This window comes from Eubalaena glacialis, chromosome 11 (genome assembly GCF_028564815.1).
Source record: "Eubalaena glacialis isolate mEubGla1 chromosome 11, mEubGla1.1.hap2.+ XY, whole genome shotgun sequence".
Taxonomy (NCBI): Eukaryota; Metazoa; Chordata; class Mammalia; order Artiodactyla; family Balaenidae; genus Eubalaena; species Eubalaena glacialis.
Genome location: NC_083726.1, coordinates 52,756,878 through 52,776,220, shown reverse-complemented (window position 1 = coordinate 52,776,220; position 19,343 = coordinate 52,756,878). Strand labels below are relative to the sequence as shown.

The following is a 19,343-nucleotide window of genomic DNA, read 5'->3' as shown; positions in this document are numbered from 1 at the left end:
AACATAGGAAGAACACTCTTTGACATAAATCACAGCAAGATCTTTTTTGACACACCTCCTAGAGTAATGGAAATAAAAACAAAAATAAACAAATGGGACCTAATGAAACTTAAAAGCTTTTGCACAGCAAAGGAAACTATAAACAAGATGAAAAGACAACCCTCAGAATGGGAGAAAATATTTGCAAACGAATCAGAGGACAAAAGATTGATCTCCAAAATATACAAATGGCTCATGCAGCTCAATATCAAAAAAACAAAGAACCCAATCAAAAAATGGGCAGAAGACCTAAATACACATTTCTCCAAAGAAGACATACAGATGGTCAATAGGCACATGAAAAGCTGCTCAATATCACTGATTATTAGAGAAATGCAAATCAAAACTACAATGAGGTATCACCTCACACTGGTTAGAATGGGCATCATCAGAAAATCCACAAACAACAAATGCTGGGGAGGGTGTGGAGAAAAGGGAACCCTCTTACACTGTTGGTGGGAAGGTAAATTGATACAGCCACTATGGAGAACAGTATGGAGGTTCCTTGCAAAAGTAAAAATAGATTTACTGTATGACCCAGCAATCCCACTACTGGGCATATACCCAGAGAAAACCATAATTCAAAAAGACACATGCACCCCAATGTTCGTTGCAGCACTATTTACAATAGCCAGCTCATGGAAACAACCTAAGTGTCCATCAACAGACAAATAGATAAAGAAGATGTGGTACATATATACAATGGAATATTACTTGGCCATAAAAAGGAATGAAATTGGGTCATTTTTAGAGACGTGGATGGACCTAGAGACTGTCATACAAAGTGAAGTATGTCAGAAAGTGAAAAACAAATATCGTATATTAACGCATATATGTGGAATCTAGAAAAATGGTACAGTTGAACCAGTTTGCAAGGCAGAAATAGAGACACAGATGTAGAGAACAAACGTATGGACACCAAGGGGGGAAAGTGAGGGTGGCGGGGGTGTGGTGGGATGAATTGGGAGATTGGGATTGACATATATACACTAATATGTATAAAATAGATAACTAATAAGAAACTTCTGTATAAAAAATAAAAAATAAAATTCAAAAAAGTCTTCTTTAATTTCTTTCAGCAGTGTTTTATAGTTTTCAGAGTATAAGTTTTATACTTCTTTTGTTAAATTTATTCTTAGGTGTTTTATTCTTTTTAATGCTATTATAATTGGAATTTTTAAAAAATTCTTTTTCGAGATTGTTCATTGCAAGTGTATAGAATACAATTGGTTTTTGTTTATTGATCTTGGGTCTTGCCACCTTGTTGAACTTACTTATTAGTTCTAATAGGTTTTAGTGAATTCTTTAGAATTTCCTATATTAAGATTATGTCATCTGCCTAAAAGGTAGTTTTAATTTTTCTAGATGCTTTTTTTTTTTTTTTGACTTCCTTGCCCTGGCCAGAACTTCCAGTACAGTGTTGAACAGATGTGGGGAGAGCAGATATCCCTGTCGTGTTCCTGAAATTAGAGGGAAAGCATTCAGTCTTTCACCATTAGGTATGATGTTAGCTTTCGGTGTGTTGTGTCTTCATTTCACTGACCTCAATGTATTTACTCATTTTCTTTTTTCAAGTTGAGGAAGTTCCCTTCTATTTCTAATTTGTTGATTGTTTTTATCATGAAGGGGTGTTGGATTTTGTCAAATGCTGTCTCTGTGTCTGTTGAGATGATCATATGATTTTTGTCCTTTATTCTACTGATAACAGGGATTAATTTTCAAATGCTAAACCAACTTTGCATTCCTGGGATAACACTCAAGCCATAATCATGGTGTATAAACCTTTTAATATGTTGGTGAATTTAGTTTGCCGGTATTTTGTTGAGGATTTTTGTATCTATATTCAAACGAGATATTTGGTCTGTAGTTTTCTTTTTTTGTGAGGTCTTTGTCTGATTTTGGCATCATGGTAATACTGGTCTCAGAATGAATTGGGAAGTGGTCCCTCCTGTTTTTTGGGAGAGTTAGTGAAGAACTTGTATTAATTATTTTTTAAATATTTGGTAGAATTCACCATTGAAGTCATCAGGCCTAGGCCTTATAGGCAGTTTTATGATTACTAAATCAGTCTTTTCACTTGTGATAGGTCTATTCAGATTTTCCATTTCTTTTTGAGTCAGTTTCAGTAGTTTGTGTCCTAGGAATTTTAACATTTCATTTGTTGTGTAATTTGTTGGTATATAGTTAGTCATAGTATTCACTTATAATCCTCTTTATTTCTGTAATGTCAGTACTAATGTCCCTTCTTTTGTTACTGATTTTAATAATTTGAGTTTTCTTTTTTTCTTGGTCAGTCTAGCTACAAGTTTACCAATTTTGATATTTTCAAAGAATCATCTTTTGCTTTGTTGATGTTGCCTATTGTTTTTCTATTCTCCATGTCATTAATTTCCACTCTAGTCTATTATTTCCTTCCTTCTACTTGCTTTGGGTTTATTTTGCTCTTCTTTTTACAGTGTCTTTAGGTGGAAGTTTAAGTTATTGATTTGAGATCTTTCTTTCTTTAATATGGGCATTTACAGCTTTACATTTCCTTCTAAGCACTGCCTTAGCTGTGTCCCATACATTTTGATATATATATTGTGTCCTCATTTTCATTCATCTTAAAGTATTCTAATTTCCCTGTGGTTTCTTTTTTGACCCATTGGTTATTTAGAAGTTTGTTGTTTCATTTCCACATATTTGTGAATTTCCCGTATTTCTCTCTGTTTTAATTTCTAATTTCATTCCATGTGGTTGGATAACATACTTGTTTGATTTCAATTTTTTTTAACCTTTGAAGCTTGTTTTATGGCCTAGCATATGGTCTATTCTGAAGACTGTTCCATGTGAACTTGAGAAGAATGTATATTCTGCTGTTAAAAACTCTAAGTCACGAGGGTTCAGCTGGTGCTCTTTGGGTCACCACTGGCTCCCACATCTGATTATATCTTTGATTTTCTGCTTTTGTTTCATTTTTGGCCTCTAAGGATTCCTCTTTATTGCCAGATCAGTAATTTACTTTAAAAGATGTTTTTCATGTTTAATCCAGTAAAAAAGATGTTTTATATTGGGAGGTTTATTCAGGATGTCTTATTCCATCATATTGCTGGAAATAAGTTCTGTTATGCTATTCATTATTGTCCCCATCTTTGAAAATCATTCATGCTCTTTACAAAAACAATTCCTGTCTTGGGATTGGTGCCTGCATGTTGAATAGGGATATTCTGTTTTAGATGGTGATTTGATAAATAGGTACACTGTTATCACCTATGAATAAATTCAACAAGTAATATATAAGATGTATGTGAGGAAAACTTTTCTAAAAGAGATCAAAGAAAACAAATAAATGGAGACAATAATTTTTCCTTGATAGAAAGACTGAATATAGCAAATAGGCTCCCTAATTCTTCCTAAATTGTATAGAAGTTTAATGCAATTCCAATAAAGTTTTCCATAGATTTAAATTAATGTCTTGGTATTTTAAATGAATTTATAGAATATCAGCTGGAAGGATAAACAAGAAAGATATTAAATTCTTAATAAAATATGATTAATAAAGAGAGACTGGCCCTATCAGATGTTAAAGCAAATTAAATCTGTGTTAACACTGTTGCACAAATATATAGTCAGACAACAAATACCTTGAAACAGATTCTTACCTGAGCATAACTGATACCAGAAGGTCACTTAAATTAAATCTATTTAAATTGGGGACCAAATTTTCATAAATAGTTTCACTAGAACTATAACTTAAAATTTTTTGCTAAGATTACAAAGAAAACTTTCTATATAACATAGTTAACTTATAAATATTTTAACTCTTAGAAATATTTTTTGACAAAATTATTTGAAACATGGAATGATAATTTTTACTTCATGTTGGCTGTTCCATAATCAAATCATTTTACAAAAGATCCCAGACTTCATCCATTTTTGTAAGGGTATCTTCTAGTCAAATCATTCCCTTATGCGCTTCTTGTATCATTGTCTTTTTGTTCTTGGCAACTTTCCTTTAATTTTTAACTGGACTGATTGACACATTCTATGGCTATGCTCATGATTTGAATAGTCTTCCATCATCTTTATCAATTTCATGAAATACTACATATTTGTGAGACTTGCAAGTTCACTTTGTAGTGAATTTTCATTGCACTTGCATTGTGTTTTTGAACGACAATCTGCAAGACACTGTCAAAGACAGACATTAATGTAGGAGGTATTGTGAAGTGGGGAAGAATGTTTGAGGAGGGATTGATTTTTTTTTTTTTTTTTTTTTTTTTTTTTGGCTGCACCGTGCGGCTTGTGGGATCTTAGTTCCCCAACCAGGGATTGAACCCCCGCCCTCAGCAGTGAAAGCATGGAGTCTTAACCACTGGACCGCCAGAGAATTCCTGGGATTGACTTTTTAAAGAGCACTTTTTGTAAGAGTATTTTATGATTCATTATCATAACAGTATATGGTTAATGGATACTTGAATTACGAAGATACTCTGATATATAAGAATTCAGTATATGATAAAGATTGGCTTTAAAAATTAGTGGAAAAAGTGGATCATTCAATAAAAGTTTTTAAAAATTAAGAGCAAAAGTTAGAGCCCTAATATACCAGGGCCAGAGCCTATGTTTCCTGCAACTTGTGTTTCCTTAGAAGAGGCACAGACCCTTTGGCTTGTAGTAACTTAGAATATTTTAATGACCAGATACTTCCACACTGTGGAAGTCACTCAATTTCCTCATACTAACTTGACTGAGAGGATTCTTTCACAAAAATTTCATATGTCCCAATAACACAACAAACGTTCAGTTTACTTTGTTCAGTGCTCTCTTTTTATTTGACAGTCACAGTTGGGCTTCTCTACATCACTACCAGCATCTGATTTATAGACCCTAGTAACATATTGGAGAAGGGTTCCTTTCAGAGGAACATGATAACTGACAGAAATATTATGGACTTCCCAACTGATGTGCCATAAATGGTTACAGATGTACCATTTAGATGTAGCCTTTAGAGTAGCACTAGGACTTGGAGTGGTGGAGCTCAAGGCCTAGTCACCTCTGGTAGGCTGTTAAGTAGCCTCCTCCATTTAACCAGGGCGCTGTACAATGATTATCCTTTTCTTTCAGTAAAAAGTAAAAAAAGTTTGGAGAGCACTGTTCTAAGCAATTAGCTGGAAACAATGAGAACGAGAATAATATGCAAACATAGAGTCATTTGGTTTAGGGAAGAGGATGGTAGATTGTAGCAGAGAATGGATAAGGGGGCAGATTAGATGTTTTCTTTTTGAATTCACTTCAGTTCTGTTTTCATGTTAGATTTTATATCATCAATATGGTATCTACAGTAGTTTCAGTCTTCTGTGTTTTCACTTGTAAAGCGTCTTCGACACATACCCAGATAAATTCCAGGAGGAATAAAGAGTTGAGAAATAGTCACAAAATAACTAATAAAAAAATCAGAGGAAAACACTTGATAGAGGGTTAAGCACAGAAACAAAGAAAGAAACCATAAAGAAACATGTTTGGTTATATTAAAATGATCAGTACATCCAAAAAGTCTAAGAACAAATGAAAAGACAAGGAAATTGAAAGATGTTAGCACTATATGTGATTTGCAATAATATTCTACAAGTAAAAATTATTCTAACATAAAAAGACTAACATCCCAATAGAAAAATAGTCAAATGACATCAGGAGATGACCCACAAATGAAGAGCTGCAAATGGCCAACAAAAATATGAAACAGCCACAGATATAAATGCAAATTAATCAACAATTGAGAAAGTTTTTCTAACATATGAAACTTTACAATTTTTCTTAAGTTTAGGGAAAGTAGGCCCCTTATATTAATGCTGGTAGTTGTGTAAAGTGATGAGCATTTCTATAGGTCAATTTGGCAATACATAGTTTTGCCAATACATTTTGAAGTCCAATAAATTTTTAGGAATTCTGAAGAAATTATCAGGATGACATGAAGATATGAAAATGATGTTCATTACAGCTTTATTCTGTAATAAAAATTAGAAGCAATTGAAATCTACAAAAGTGAGAATAAATAATGAAATATGGATTATCATATGAATCACGGGCAATCATTAAAATAATGTCTTTGAGGAAACTTAAGGTGTGGAAAATATTGTCTATGTGTTTCTTAAGTTGCATAATCATTTCAAATATACTGTATTTCATCTAAGATACTGTTAGTTGGAAGAGGCAGCATTTTCTCTGGCACTAAGTAAGAAAGGAAAACAACAATAAAAGTAACACCGAAGATGTGGATTCTGATAGAAGACCCTACCATAAAGCTAGAACAACCTCAGAGTCAGGGTAAATGTCCCATCTGGAAGGGGACCGCAAAATAACCAGATGATCCTCATTCAGACTGGTTTCAGTTCCTTCCACCAGCATGGTGCAAAAATCTGTAAGCAAAGAGAGAATTTAAAGTGTTTACAGTTAGTAGTTCCCCAGATAAAAGCAAACATCAATTCCCTGGCAGAAATGGGAAGTAATGCAGGTTAGGCAGCAATTTTTTTTCTTTTATAACTTTGACAGTGATTTTTTAAGACACCATTTATTCTAAAATGAATTTCTATAAGAGCTGTTAAAAGTGAAAAATTATATATCTAGAGTGAAAGGAATATATCATATACATACTATTGGAGGGAAATACTCCAAGATTTAGCAGTGAATTCCAATCTGTTAGATTACATATGTATTTTACAAAATTTCTCCACAAACATTTATTACATATATTTGAATGCTTACCTTAATTAGGATTTCCATAATTGTCTTTACTTTATCTTCTTAATTTGATCTCCTCTGCTAGTATATTTTGAATCACTACCAACCTTTGGTAATGAAGCTCAGACATTTTAGACTTTTTACAGCACTTTGGAAAAGGCTATGTTTATTTTGGTGGCAGATCTGTGGGTTGTTACTGTTAGCAGGATATGAAAGGTCTTCCAAACACTGGATTCCTGTATTGAGAGAGGGGGAAAAAAGGAGGCGTGGTTTAAGAGCACAGTCTCTGGAGTGAGAGAACCATGTTCACATTTCGACTTTAACACATCCTGGTTGTGTGACCTTAGGCAAGTCATATAGTCTAAGACTCAATTTCCTCATTTTTAAAACAATGATTATTATGCAGTTGAGAGAATTAAATGAAATAATGTAAAATGCTGTCATATATCCCTGTCGCCATCTCTAAATCAGGCTCTATGAAATCAACTACTTGATAATGTGATTTATTTTTAACATCCCTTTGTTTTTCATTGTTGTCACCCTTAACAATGCTCACACATAAGAGAGACCTTGGAAAATCTATAATCTCTTCAGTGCCTCCTTTTTGAAATGATATATTTCCTATTCCAGCAAATAGAGAAAGGGAGTGGACTGATTAACATAACTTTGATGCAGAAACCAAACAGAAAGGGAAAATTTATAGGGCAAGCCCCCTGAATAAATGCAAAAATCCCAAACAAACCAAAACGGTCAGCAAGCCAAATTGCAACATCTGAGTAAGAATTACATATCATGACCAAGTTGGATTTATTCCAGGAATGCAAGATTAGTTTGACATTAGAAAACCAATGTAACTTGTCCCACTAACAAAATAAGTGAATTTAATATCATCTCAGATAGATGCAGTAAAACCATCTGATAAAATTCCACATCCATATATCCTTTCATAGAAAAGTAATTCTTAGCAAAATAGGAGTAGAAGAGAACTTCCTAAATCTGATAAAAGATATTTACCAAAAATCTAAAGTAAACATCATATTAATGGTGCATTCTCTGGTATATCCTGACTGGGTGCAGTTTTGAAAGCCCAGAAGTTTTGACATCTTCCATTATGTCTAAAACTGGTTGTTCTTCATCATTAACTACTTTTGTTCTTTTGAAACTAATGTATTCTCCCTTTTTATTTGACTTTGAAACAGTATACCTTGTTAGTTTTTCATCTCTCCTAAATTACTCATTTTATTATTAGTTTTGCCCAACTATTGTGTCCAAAAATTATTTTTATGCTCAGTACTTCTACTTCAAAGAGGCAGAAAGTCTAAATGCAAATTTCTTTTTCTCAATGTGAGTAACACTGAGATTAAGATCCTGATTATGACAGCGTTCAAGAATTATCATCAGTGGAACTAGGGTAGTGTCAATCATTAGAGTGATGTCAGCCTGACTGGAAAGGGCCAGTTGTGATTCACCAACAGAAGACATTAAATCTTGAAAATGATTGTCCAAAATCAGTCCTGTGTTATTGCAATGTTCCTTAATGTGACTCTAAATATATAGGCTGGTATAATCTTTTAACAGTAGGAGTCTTACAAATTAATTTTATGTGGTATATATCTGGTATCATTGAGGCTCTCTTGTGTGGTGTAGATCCCTGGAAGATAACAGGAGCAATAGGGATGAGAAAGAAGCAGACAGTGAAGAAGAGAGACTGGTTATGAACAGTAATGTGGGTTGTTGAATCCTGTTTGCACATTCAGAGAGCTAGCCATGAGTCTTGTTGATTGGCCACTCATTCTGCTATTCATCGTTATGAATTCTCCATTGTTTCACATTTAAATAAACCACATTTCAATATATCCCATTTAAATAAAACTACCTTTTCAAAAGTTGCAATGTATCATATCTAAGTAAAACTGCCTCATTATATAAATTTTCATTTTCATTTTCCACTATGCTTTAATAACATGGAAAAATCAAAATCACTTTTCTTGGTTTTCCCCAAGAACAGCTGAATATACTTAAAACACTACTTAGTTATCAAACAGAACCTTATACATGGACATTGGTGGAATAAATATTGCCCTATGTAATTTAAATGTCTGGAGAAGAATGCTATTTTCATTATGTTCAGAAAAAAATATGTACTATAATAAAGTACAGTTGACCTTTAATATGGGTTTGAATTGCATGGGTCCCCTTATATTCGGATTTTTTTCAACAGTAAATACTACACAATTCAAGATTGGTTGAACTGGTGGATGCAGAACCGCAGATACTGAGGAACCAAGTATAGGTAGGGCTGACTATAAGTTATACTTGAATTTTTGACTGCGCAGAGAATTGCCACCCATAACTCCTGTATTATTCAAGGATCAACTGTATTTCATAAAGTGTATCATATTCTAGTGTTAGATTAGGTACAGAAAATTCCCATTTACCTGGAGTAATTTTTTAAAAAATTAATATTCCACTTACCTAGGAGTTATAACCTGATTTAAAAATAACCAAATTTCAAGGAATACAATAAAATATTCACAGCGTTAAAACTATGGGGAGATTAATCACTGATGACTCAGGAAGCAACTCAGAATCTTTCAGTGCCTCATTTCAAAACTTATTATAAATCAAAAATTGTAGTTATTTGAGTTTTCTGTAAAGGTCATGAAAGCTGTGTTATGTATACTCTCATGTATTTTCCTGTAATCCTTTCCACCATTCTTATGGGCGTTATAGAAAAAAGAGCTCGAAACTTATCCTCCTCAGTTGGAAAGTAGACATGAAAATTACTCTTGTTATTCTAAACCAGAGAAAGGTCTGTGGAACACTTGTCTTAGAATCATTTGGGGTACTTGTTAGAAATGCAGATTCCTGAATCCCTCACCAGAACTGCTGAATCACTGTGTCTGGGAGAGATCCCAGGATAGTAACAAGTTCTCCAGGTATTCTGATATTTAAGTTTGAGACCCATCGCCACAAGACTTCTGAATATGAGATATCAACCTTGGGAGAATTATCAGTGCTAATTCCTCCCATGAATGTTGATATAGGAAAAAGTGACAAAGATTAAAATGGGTGTGCTACTTCCCACAGAGTACAAGAACAGGAAATAATATGTTCAGCCATCACACCAAAGGAATTTTAGAGGCAAAGTTGGAAACAGTTCAGAGCTATTTCCTGCATGTTTATAACATCATTGCTTACATAATGTATAGATTTTCCAACGTTTTTTTCCTTATTGCTGTGAAGTGACATGAAATTAGCTGAGCATCATTTGTTTCCTTTGGAAAATGTTTTTATTGTTTTAATGTTTTGCTTTTACTTCAAACACTCTACTAAGTGTTTCTTTAGGATTTCTTTCCCCTAAATATCTTGAGTTTTCAGAGCTTTGGTTGTGATATAGTTATATGTTTTCATTTCAGTTCTAGTCATAATTGTTACCACTGGGAACAGAATATAATGGTTTTTAGAAGGAACTAACTTTTTTATTTTTATTTCATTTTACACAACTGTGGAAAGTTAAATGGCTAATAGTTTTATTTGGTCTATTTGTTTTCTCTATGAGCGTTGAACATACATAAATTCTTCCTTAACCATCTCCCACCTTCCCCTTCAAACCTCGTGCCCCTCTCCCCCATCCCCAGTTTAAAAGAGTTGGCCAACAGCATTTATTGAGCACTCATCACACTATGGGGAGTCACAAAAGAAGAATATAGGCTCCTTCTCAAAGTTCTCTATTACTGTTAAGAGTTCAGTCAGTATCCAAGTCCTGCAAAGTCTTGCTCCATATATCTACTACCCCCAAATTTGCAAAACTCACTTTTGCTCAGGGACAGCCTTCACCAAGTCACGGGCCAATCATGAGGTTTGGCCTTACTTTCTCCTCCACCTGTCTTCTCCAAAATGCTCTCCAGAGGTGTGGGCTGTGGGCTTTTTGTGGTCTCCAGCTTCACTGTGGGCTGTTCTTGGGTACTGCTGATCATCAGTTGTGAATCCTAGTCTGCCGCTATACCTACAAGAGAAGTGAAACCAGACCCCTTTCTCCTTGCTGTCATGACTTTTCCGCCTCCACAGAGTGAGACACTGGGACATGGTGAAGGTCATTTCAGAACAGAATTACAAAGTAGAAGAGATAAGGGTTAAAGTTTTGCAGCTCTATTTTGGATTTTCACCTGTATTACCCAGGAGATGAGAAGACCTTAAAGGCCTTAAGCTTTTAGATGGAGAAAGTCACCTTGAATGCTCCTGCCTATCCTGCCTTCGGGTTTGTAATATCACCTCAAATGGATTTCCTTCTTTGAATATTTCAACTGTTCCTACTTCTCCACTGAAAGGGACCTTGTTGTTTAAACTTCTTCCTTCCCACTCATACCATACACTGTCCAATCAAGTAAGACCACAGGCTTGGGCTGCACAGGGAAAAAACTTCCCTGCCCAGTCTCACGTGCACGTGTGTGTGTGTGTGTGTGTGTGTGTGTGTGTGTGTGTGTAGGTGGCGGATGATGGACAGACTGTGGGTCCTCCAATTCATGTTTCTGTCCAGGGCAACTGTGAGCCAGTGGTTCTTTTGCTAATTGGCCCATACATTAAACACACATGTGCACACACACATTCAGGTAGATTGTACTGGACAGTACGAAACTCATATATGGAGAATAGAATATAACCACAATATTAGTAACTCTCATGCCCTGTCTGGGAAATAAATAGGTCTGTGAAGAACTGTTTGACATCTTTATTGATCTCTTCAGGATCCACAAAAGAGCTGGACTAGCTCTTAATGACTCTGTCCTTTTCACAGTGGTCACGTTGTACCCATTGTTTTGTTTGTTGTTTCAGAATCTGCCTCAGAAACATGGGGATGAGGGTAGGAATAAGTTCACCGGTTTCTCTCTAGGGTTGCCAGACTTAGCAAATAAAAATACAGGATGCCCAGTTAAAATGGAATTTCAGATAAACCATGAATAATGTTTTAGTATAAGTATGCCCCATGCAATATTTAGGATATACTAAAAAATTATTTGGTGTTTATCTAGAATTCAAATTTATCTGGGCATCCTGCATTTTATCTGGCAACTATTCTTATCACATCTCCTTGTTCATCTCTGGTCTCAAGGCTACCATCTTAGACTCGGGGCTCTCATTACCTCAAGCTTGGGCTTCTGCATCTGCCTGGGTTGCCTTCCCAACACTGCTATCCTCTTCTGATCTGCCCCATAGCCTGCTACACACTAATTTTTTTTTAGATGATACTTTCATTAGGTTTCTCTTCCACACAAGAAATTACGACTCCTATTGCTTTCCAAAGTGATTTTCGATCAGTGTGCAATTGTATACCAAATTTTGTGGGCTTGTGTGTATGTATGCATTTTCCTTAGAGGAACTTTTTTTTTTTTTAAATTGGGATCTCAAGGAGGTATCTTCAAGATTCATAGAGAACTGTGGCTTATACAAAGAAACAAAAGTAGGTGAATTTAGAAAAATGCACCTCGCCTCAATCATGACTTTTGCTTTAGATATCAGTAGTTTGAAAGCTCCCTCATTATATAATTCGACTTCCACCAACATCTTGCAGAACAGGCAGAGCAGGTATTATTTCATTTTAAAGATAAGGTAACTAAATCCCAGAGATGTGAACTGTAAAATCATGCACAACTATCACATGGCATAGCCAGAGTCTGAAGAGAAATCTGCCAACTGCAAGTTTATTTCTCTCTCCGCTTTTATGACCACCAGCTTTAAAAACTATAAAAGCAACATCTGTACAATACTTTAAACAACAGTTTTTAAACCACTTTGTATATATTTGAGCCTCACAAAAGTTCCTCTCCATCTCTGAAGAGATGTCTTTATTCCCACCTGTCTGATAGACCTTGTCACTTACACACCACAAATATTTGGTATTTGGCCATTTGACCTATAGGGATAGCTTTTCACTGTGGTTACAACGGTAGAATACACCTGTATTCCAGCGCTGCTATTCCTCAGATATCTAGACACTATCTTTTAGGGTAAGTTTCAGAGTCGATTTATAAGTCACAAAATAAAATCATTTTTAATATTTTATGTTTACTCATTTAAAGCATAAAAAGGATATAACGTTATTTGGTTATTCATCTATCCTATTTTGATTCTAAATAATTTCTTTTTCCACAAAGAATATATTCTAAGTATATAAATTGAAGAAAGAAAGAAAAAAAAGCTTCATGTGCTTCCTAGGCCTCCATACTTGACTGATTTTCCTACTACCTTTTTAGCCTCACCTTCTCAGTGGCCCTGCTGGCATTTTTTTTTTTTTTTTTCTTTTTAATCAATCCAGGGACTTCTCAGGATTTAAATATCATATATACTATCTGCAGCCCAGACATTCCCCTGTATGTGCAATTTTCATATTTAATGGTCTAGATGAACATTATCTTGTATGTTTAAAAGTCATTTCAAACTTAACATGTCCAAAACTGAGCTTCTAATATACTACCCCACCACCTACTTCTAAGTCATCCAGAGCTCAAGAAATGGCAATTCTGTAATGCTCAGAAAAAAAAAAAAAAGGAAAAAAAAAGTATAGAGACATTCTTAACCTTTCTTTCACACCCTACACTTGGTCTGTCAGCAAATCTTCTGGGCCGCTTCTTCCAAATTTCTCTGCAATTTGATCACTTTTCACCACCTCCACTGCCTCCTTCCTACTCCAAAATCACCATTACCTCTCACCTGGATTACTTCAAGACCCTCTAACTGGTCTCCCTTTCTGTCTCTGCACGCCTTAACAGACCAGCCAATGTAAGATCATGTCACTCTTCTGCTCAAAACCCTGCAGTAACTTCCCATCTCACTCACAATAAAAGCCAAAGTCCTTATAATGACTCAGGCCACATCTTCTAGTGCTCCCCGCCCATGGCCCCTTTTCACCCTCTTCTCCTCATCCGGCCTCCTGGATGGTCCTCCTACAGGGCAGGCCTGCCTCTGCCTTGGGCATGGCCTTTTCACTTGCTGTTCCTCCTTTCCTAGATACTGCATGGCTTCCTTCTTTCTTCCATGTCTTTAATGTTACTTCCCCAACACTTTCAGCAACCTTCCCTGCCTTATTTCTCTATCACTAACATACTAAATATTTTACTGGTTTATCTTGTTCATTGTCTATCCAGCATATAGAAAGCATTCACTAAATATTTGTTGAATGAATGAAAGAATACAAAGATGATTTTCCTGTGTTGAAGATATTTTTCAAAATGTATCATATATTTTGATGGCAATTCTAAAACTGGTTTTCACAAAAATAGTTTGAATAATCATATAAGTGTGTAGCCTTCTGATTACTTTGAGGAAGTTAAAAATATATTTGAAAACATAGTTACTATTAGTAACCTTGGGTATAAATATAAAAAGTAAATTTGAAGAAAATATGTGTTGACAGGATTACTAAATCTGGACAGATTTCCTTAAGAGGTGATTATGAATACAAGTGTAGGACTCTGAGCTGTGAAGAGAAACTATGAGTCATTTCAGACAGAGGAACTCCTATCAGATAAGGCTTAAAGGCAAAGAGTGGCTTTGTGGTGATTGGAAGTTAGTAAGCAATGATAAAAGTTAATCACATTAGTACTATATTGATATTTATTAAGGATTTACCATTTGCTAGCATGGGGCTAGGGCTAAGCATCATGAGTGGTAGGTACCTTTATTTTCCCATTATACAGAGAAAAAAGAATATCAAGGCTTAGAGTAATTAAGTAACTTACCCATTGTCCCAGAAGCTTTAATGGCAATGGTAAAACTACTGCAGAAAATCCTGTAATGAAGCACCACTTTGGAGGGCAACATACCATTTCCCAGGAAGCCAAACACAGCCAGGGTTTCCTCTACCTCCTATTGGAGCCTCTTTGGATGAACAACACATGAAGGAGCTGGTTTGCAGTTAGGGATAAGTTGTGTGAAAAAAACACACCTTTAAACACCGGACACACACACCATGGTGTGAGATGCTCTCGATATAAGAAGCATTCAGGAACAGACTGAGTGAAAGAGTAGAATCAAGTCTCCCATCAGAATCTTCCTGTACCTACGGACACCAAGGGGGGGAAGTGGCAGGGGTGGCGGGGGTGGGGTGGTGGAGGGATGTTGGGAGATTGGGATTGACACTAATACACTAACATGTATAAAATACATGACTAATAAGACCCTGCTGTATAAAAAAAATAAATAAAATAAAATTCAAAAAAAAAAATCTTCCTGTACCAACTTAAAAGTCCATTCTTGTCCCTCTCTCCCAGCCCCCTTATTCTGTGTGTGTAGTTGATTTTGCGTATGCCACTTCATGTGATACAATCGTGCCAAAAGCCAAGCAGCTTTGCTGGTCTAGAGAGGATTATTTAATTCTCTACAATATTGAAAGTCGTCTTGTTAAATATTTAGTACTTGTTGTAGCATATCCACAGCCAAAGCTGGTAGAATCAGGCAGCACGTCAATCATGGGAATACATTCTTCAAATCTCTTCAGAATTAATCAACAAAAGGGATGGCCTCAACTGTAAAATTAAAAAATACCGTTTGAGATGCGGGCGAACCATTTTACCTTGACAAGAAGGAAAATGCTCACTTTAATTCCGTCTTCCGCCTTTAATAAGTCCTTGTCATTTTAGTGTGTTTGGTGACTGGGGGCTGGAGGGGTGTCATGGAAGAGGAAATCCTTCTTCAGAATGAGAGAAGATGTTCTGTGTCTCTCTTAGCCAGTCAGCATTGACTCTGTGTCCCTCATGCTGCTGAGAAGAGCTCTCCTTAACGCTCTTCCCACCCTAGCTCCTTGCGTTGCGGGGGCGTGCTCCCGTCAGTGTAAAAGTGTTCTCAGCGCCGGTGAGAGTGACGACATACTACCTCGCAGGATAGGAAAGCAGAATTTTGGGAGTTTGGATTGAGTGTAGTTAGAAAAACTTCCTTCTGGAGAATCTGTTACATCCTCCTAAGAGGTAATTAATTCCCTTACTTTCCAATTGATCATTATTGGTTGAGAACAATGGCACTTGATAACTGTTCGTTGAATTGAAGTACTAACTTAGGGTTTCTCACCCTGCCTGAGGGCTTCTGAATAATGTCTAGTCCGAATGTGTCCTTTCTCCTGTTTGCAGTTGTTGGCATCCACCCAAGATGTTCCTTTGGGTGTGTGGAGTGGGGACTGTCTCAAAGCTTTGCGTAACGGCTGAGGGGGTTTACTTAAAGAGTTGAGAATAGTATGTCGGAGAGACTGTAGCTTGAATGCCTGCCATGCTTACAGACTCCCTTTGAAAGAGGCTGCCCCAACTGCAATGCCCTAAAAAGGCAGCAGCACAGTCTGTTTCTTTAGTACAGGTGACCATGTTGTGTACCACGTGAGCCTTCCACCCTAGCTACAGCTGCAGAAGTAGGAGAGGACACCTGGCTCAGAGGTAGCCAATCCACAGGATGCTCAGTGGCTTATGAGATAACCTCATACAAGAACTTTCCCCAAGAGGGACTGTGGTGGTAGAATCAAACTCTCCCTGCTGGGGCATTTGATTATGAGCTATAGAGGAGAATTGGCAGCTGGTAGTGGGAGCCAGAGTGGAAAAGCTGTGGTTGTGCAACTTGAATTCTGCTGCGTTCTGAAGACATTTATGAGGGGTTGGGGCAGTGATGTGGTGGGGCTGGCTCATAGGGGCCCAAGAGCTGGTTGAGTACATCTCTCCCCAGCTTCGCCTCCAGAGACTCAGGTTGGTGGGAGTATTACACCCACATAAATTGGTTTTTGTTACAATTCAGGCCTCCTTCCTCCAGATCTGGTTGTTAAATATTTACTAGCACACCACTGGGTTGGGGGAGGGATGGTACATAGGAAGCAAAGGAAAGAGTTACCTCCTCTGGGTCCTTTGTCTTAAAAACAAACATTGTTTAAGATAATATGTTAACATGATTGTTATTAAGATTATAATAACAAAGAGAAAACATGTGAAATATATGATTTAAGCTACAAAACTCATAGGAATGTGGTCAGAGGGTAGTAGCTTTCCTGTTTCTGGTACCCATCAAAGGCACAGGCCCCCACCCCCGGGCCCACAAAGGATGACCTGACAAGCCGGTTAAGTCTCTGGTCTTATTTCCACATGTATTCTTTACCCCTATTACTTGAGGTAACCTGAGTGCACACCAGTTACTTAAAACCACAAGAGCCCAATGAATACAGTTTTTGAATACCCTGGTTTTTGTTTTGTTTTGTTTTTAATGTAGAGAAAATGGGGCAGATTAGTACAGTAAAAATATATGTGGACTTTGAAATGAGATTTGCATTCCAATACTACTTTACCCCTTCTTAGTAGCATAATTTACTTATCTATGCCTCTCCTTAGCTGTAAAATAGGGATAAAAAATAAAAAGCTCAAAGATATTTGGAAGAATTAAACGAAATACCATGTGTAAAACAACTAGCACAGTGTCTGGTACTTACTATGTACTCAGTAACTTTTGTTCTTTTCTCCCCTCTTTAGCATATTTATTCAAGCCTTTAGAACAGCTGCTGGTATTGCTGTCAAGTCAGCAGTTGATACAATTAATTAACCCTCCACTTATATTAACATGCAGTGGTATACTGCATTCTTTGTAATTTTATGTTTTTGTACTTAAGGTCAACTAAAATATTTTAAATATAGCCAAAATTATTACAGCCCTTTGAAACAAGCTTTTCTCTACACTTAGGGAGCTCCTATATGTCAGTCTACAAATGACTGTGCTCATTTTACTTTTGTTTTTAAACAAACATTTAAGCTATGGGCGGGACTTCCCTGGTGGTCCAGTGGTTAAGAATCCACCCTCCAATACAAAGAACACCAGTTCGATCCCTGGTTGGGGAACTAAGATCCCACATGCCGCGGGGCAACTAAGTCCGCGCCACAACTAGAGAGAAGCCTGCGCGGGGCAATGAAGAGCCCTGCAACAAAAGATCCTGCGTTCCTCCCACCCGCAGCAGCCAAAAATAAAAGTAAAAAAAAAACTATGGGCAAAGAATTATACTACACGTTGTGGGGGAAATGAATAAGAAAAGTGCTTATGTAATACAAAATATACAAAAAAGAGGAAAGGGAGAGACTGCTTAAAGAGTTTCCTGAATATCCCCTTTAAGATACCCAGCTTCTAGATACTTAAGTTGAATAATAATGCCGTGTGTCTCTTAAATCCCTAATTTACTGTATTACATTTTATTTACTGTTAGTTTACTTAGGTCATCTGCCCTTTGTCTCGTTATCACTGCGAGTACATTGAGGGTGAAATCTGCCCATTTGCCAGGAATAATTCACGGGATGTGGTGTTTCTCAGTACCAGATGATTTAAGGGGAACCACTTGCAAAAGGACTGGTTTTTGGCATGTGGGCCTTAATACTTTGCCAGAATTGAATTCGTTTTGAAACAAAGTTTCTAATTTTCAAATATAGCATTTTCAAACAAATAGTGTGATGTACAAATTACCGTACTTTAGGTCATGTTAGAATAATCCACACTCTAAATCTGTTTGACTTTTACCCCTTAAGTATTTTGCATCAGTGAATCATTTCTGTAGCATCTTAAAATGGTCACAAGTAATTATATAACATCCTACATCTCCAGGGCCTGTTCCATTAGTGCCAGTAAAAAAAAAAAGTAGTAATTAGACATAATTATGTCCTCTTGAAAAGCTAAGGGTCATTTGGCCTTGATTACTGGAGGAGTTATCAGTGCCAGAGAAAAGTCAGGCAACTATTGGCTTAGGCCTGTAATTAAACATCGGGGACTGACATTTCTGGTCGTCAGAGGTAGTACCTTTTGAATAAATTTCACCACTGCCCTTCAGATAAGCTACAAGAAATACAAAACTAATATAAGGGGGATGAAGAGAGCCTGGAGGTGAAAAGAATGACTAATCTAAATAAATATCAGCATTTAGCTAGTATGAAAAACTATTGTCAGCCAGTCTGCCTCAACTCCATATATGGTGTTCAAATATAAGGTTGGGGAGAGCCCGTTTGTAACTCTGGCTAAACACACACACACTCACCCTACACACACACCTGGTGTAAAGGGCCCACGCACCTGGAATGCTGGGGGGTGTTTTATATATTATAATGCCTGTTCGTTTTGTATAGGATGTCTCACCTGAGAGTGTGCGTAACTGGCAGTGCCGCGCCAGCCTCACCTGACCACACTCAAGAGACGCACTTGCCAGATATTTGTATCCACTTACTCACAAAGCTCCCAGTTGATTAGGGGCATCGCAAGAGTCTTCTCAAACCCCTTAAATGTCTTCCCGCGGGTCCCTGGCTCGCTGTCGGTTCTCCTCGTGATGGTTCCTCTCTTTTCTACCCCTTTAGGGGTCTTAGGCGGGACCCGTGGGTGGGATGCGCCGCTCTGCTCTTGGGCCCCAACACTGGAAAGGGATGCCCTCTGGCAGAGGGATTCCACCTCCCGGTTGCACTCGGCAGCCGGCGGCCTTGGGGCGGCCGCGGAGGAGGAGGAGGATTTGGAGGAGGAGGGAGTTGGCGGCCGCCGAGGCCCGGGCAGCGGGCCCCGTCCGCGGCGGGCGCGCTCCGCGATCCTCCCTCGCTCGT

The 19,343-nt window shown here is 37.1% G+C and overlaps 1 long non-coding RNA gene across 3 annotated transcripts; it reads right to left on the bottom strand.

Moving 5' to 3' along the window:
• Window positions 1-6,165: 6,165 nt before the first annotated feature.
• Window positions 6,166-19,291, bottom strand: LOC133101292 (uncharacterized). 3 transcript variants are annotated; one of them, XR_009702611.1, is made up of 4 exons: window positions 18,892-19,291; window positions 10,577-10,768; window positions 6,784-6,995; window positions 6,166-6,437 (listed from the first exon to the last, which is right to left on the bottom strand). It is a non-coding gene; the product is annotated as an uncharacterized LOC133101292 (long non-coding RNA). The 3 variants fall into 3 exon arrangements; XR_009702612.1 differs by having other exon boundaries at window positions 18,980-19,291; XR_009702613.1 differs by lacking the exon at window positions 18,892-19,291 and adding an exon at window positions 15,175-15,242.
• Window positions 19,292-19,343: the final 52 nt, after the last annotated feature.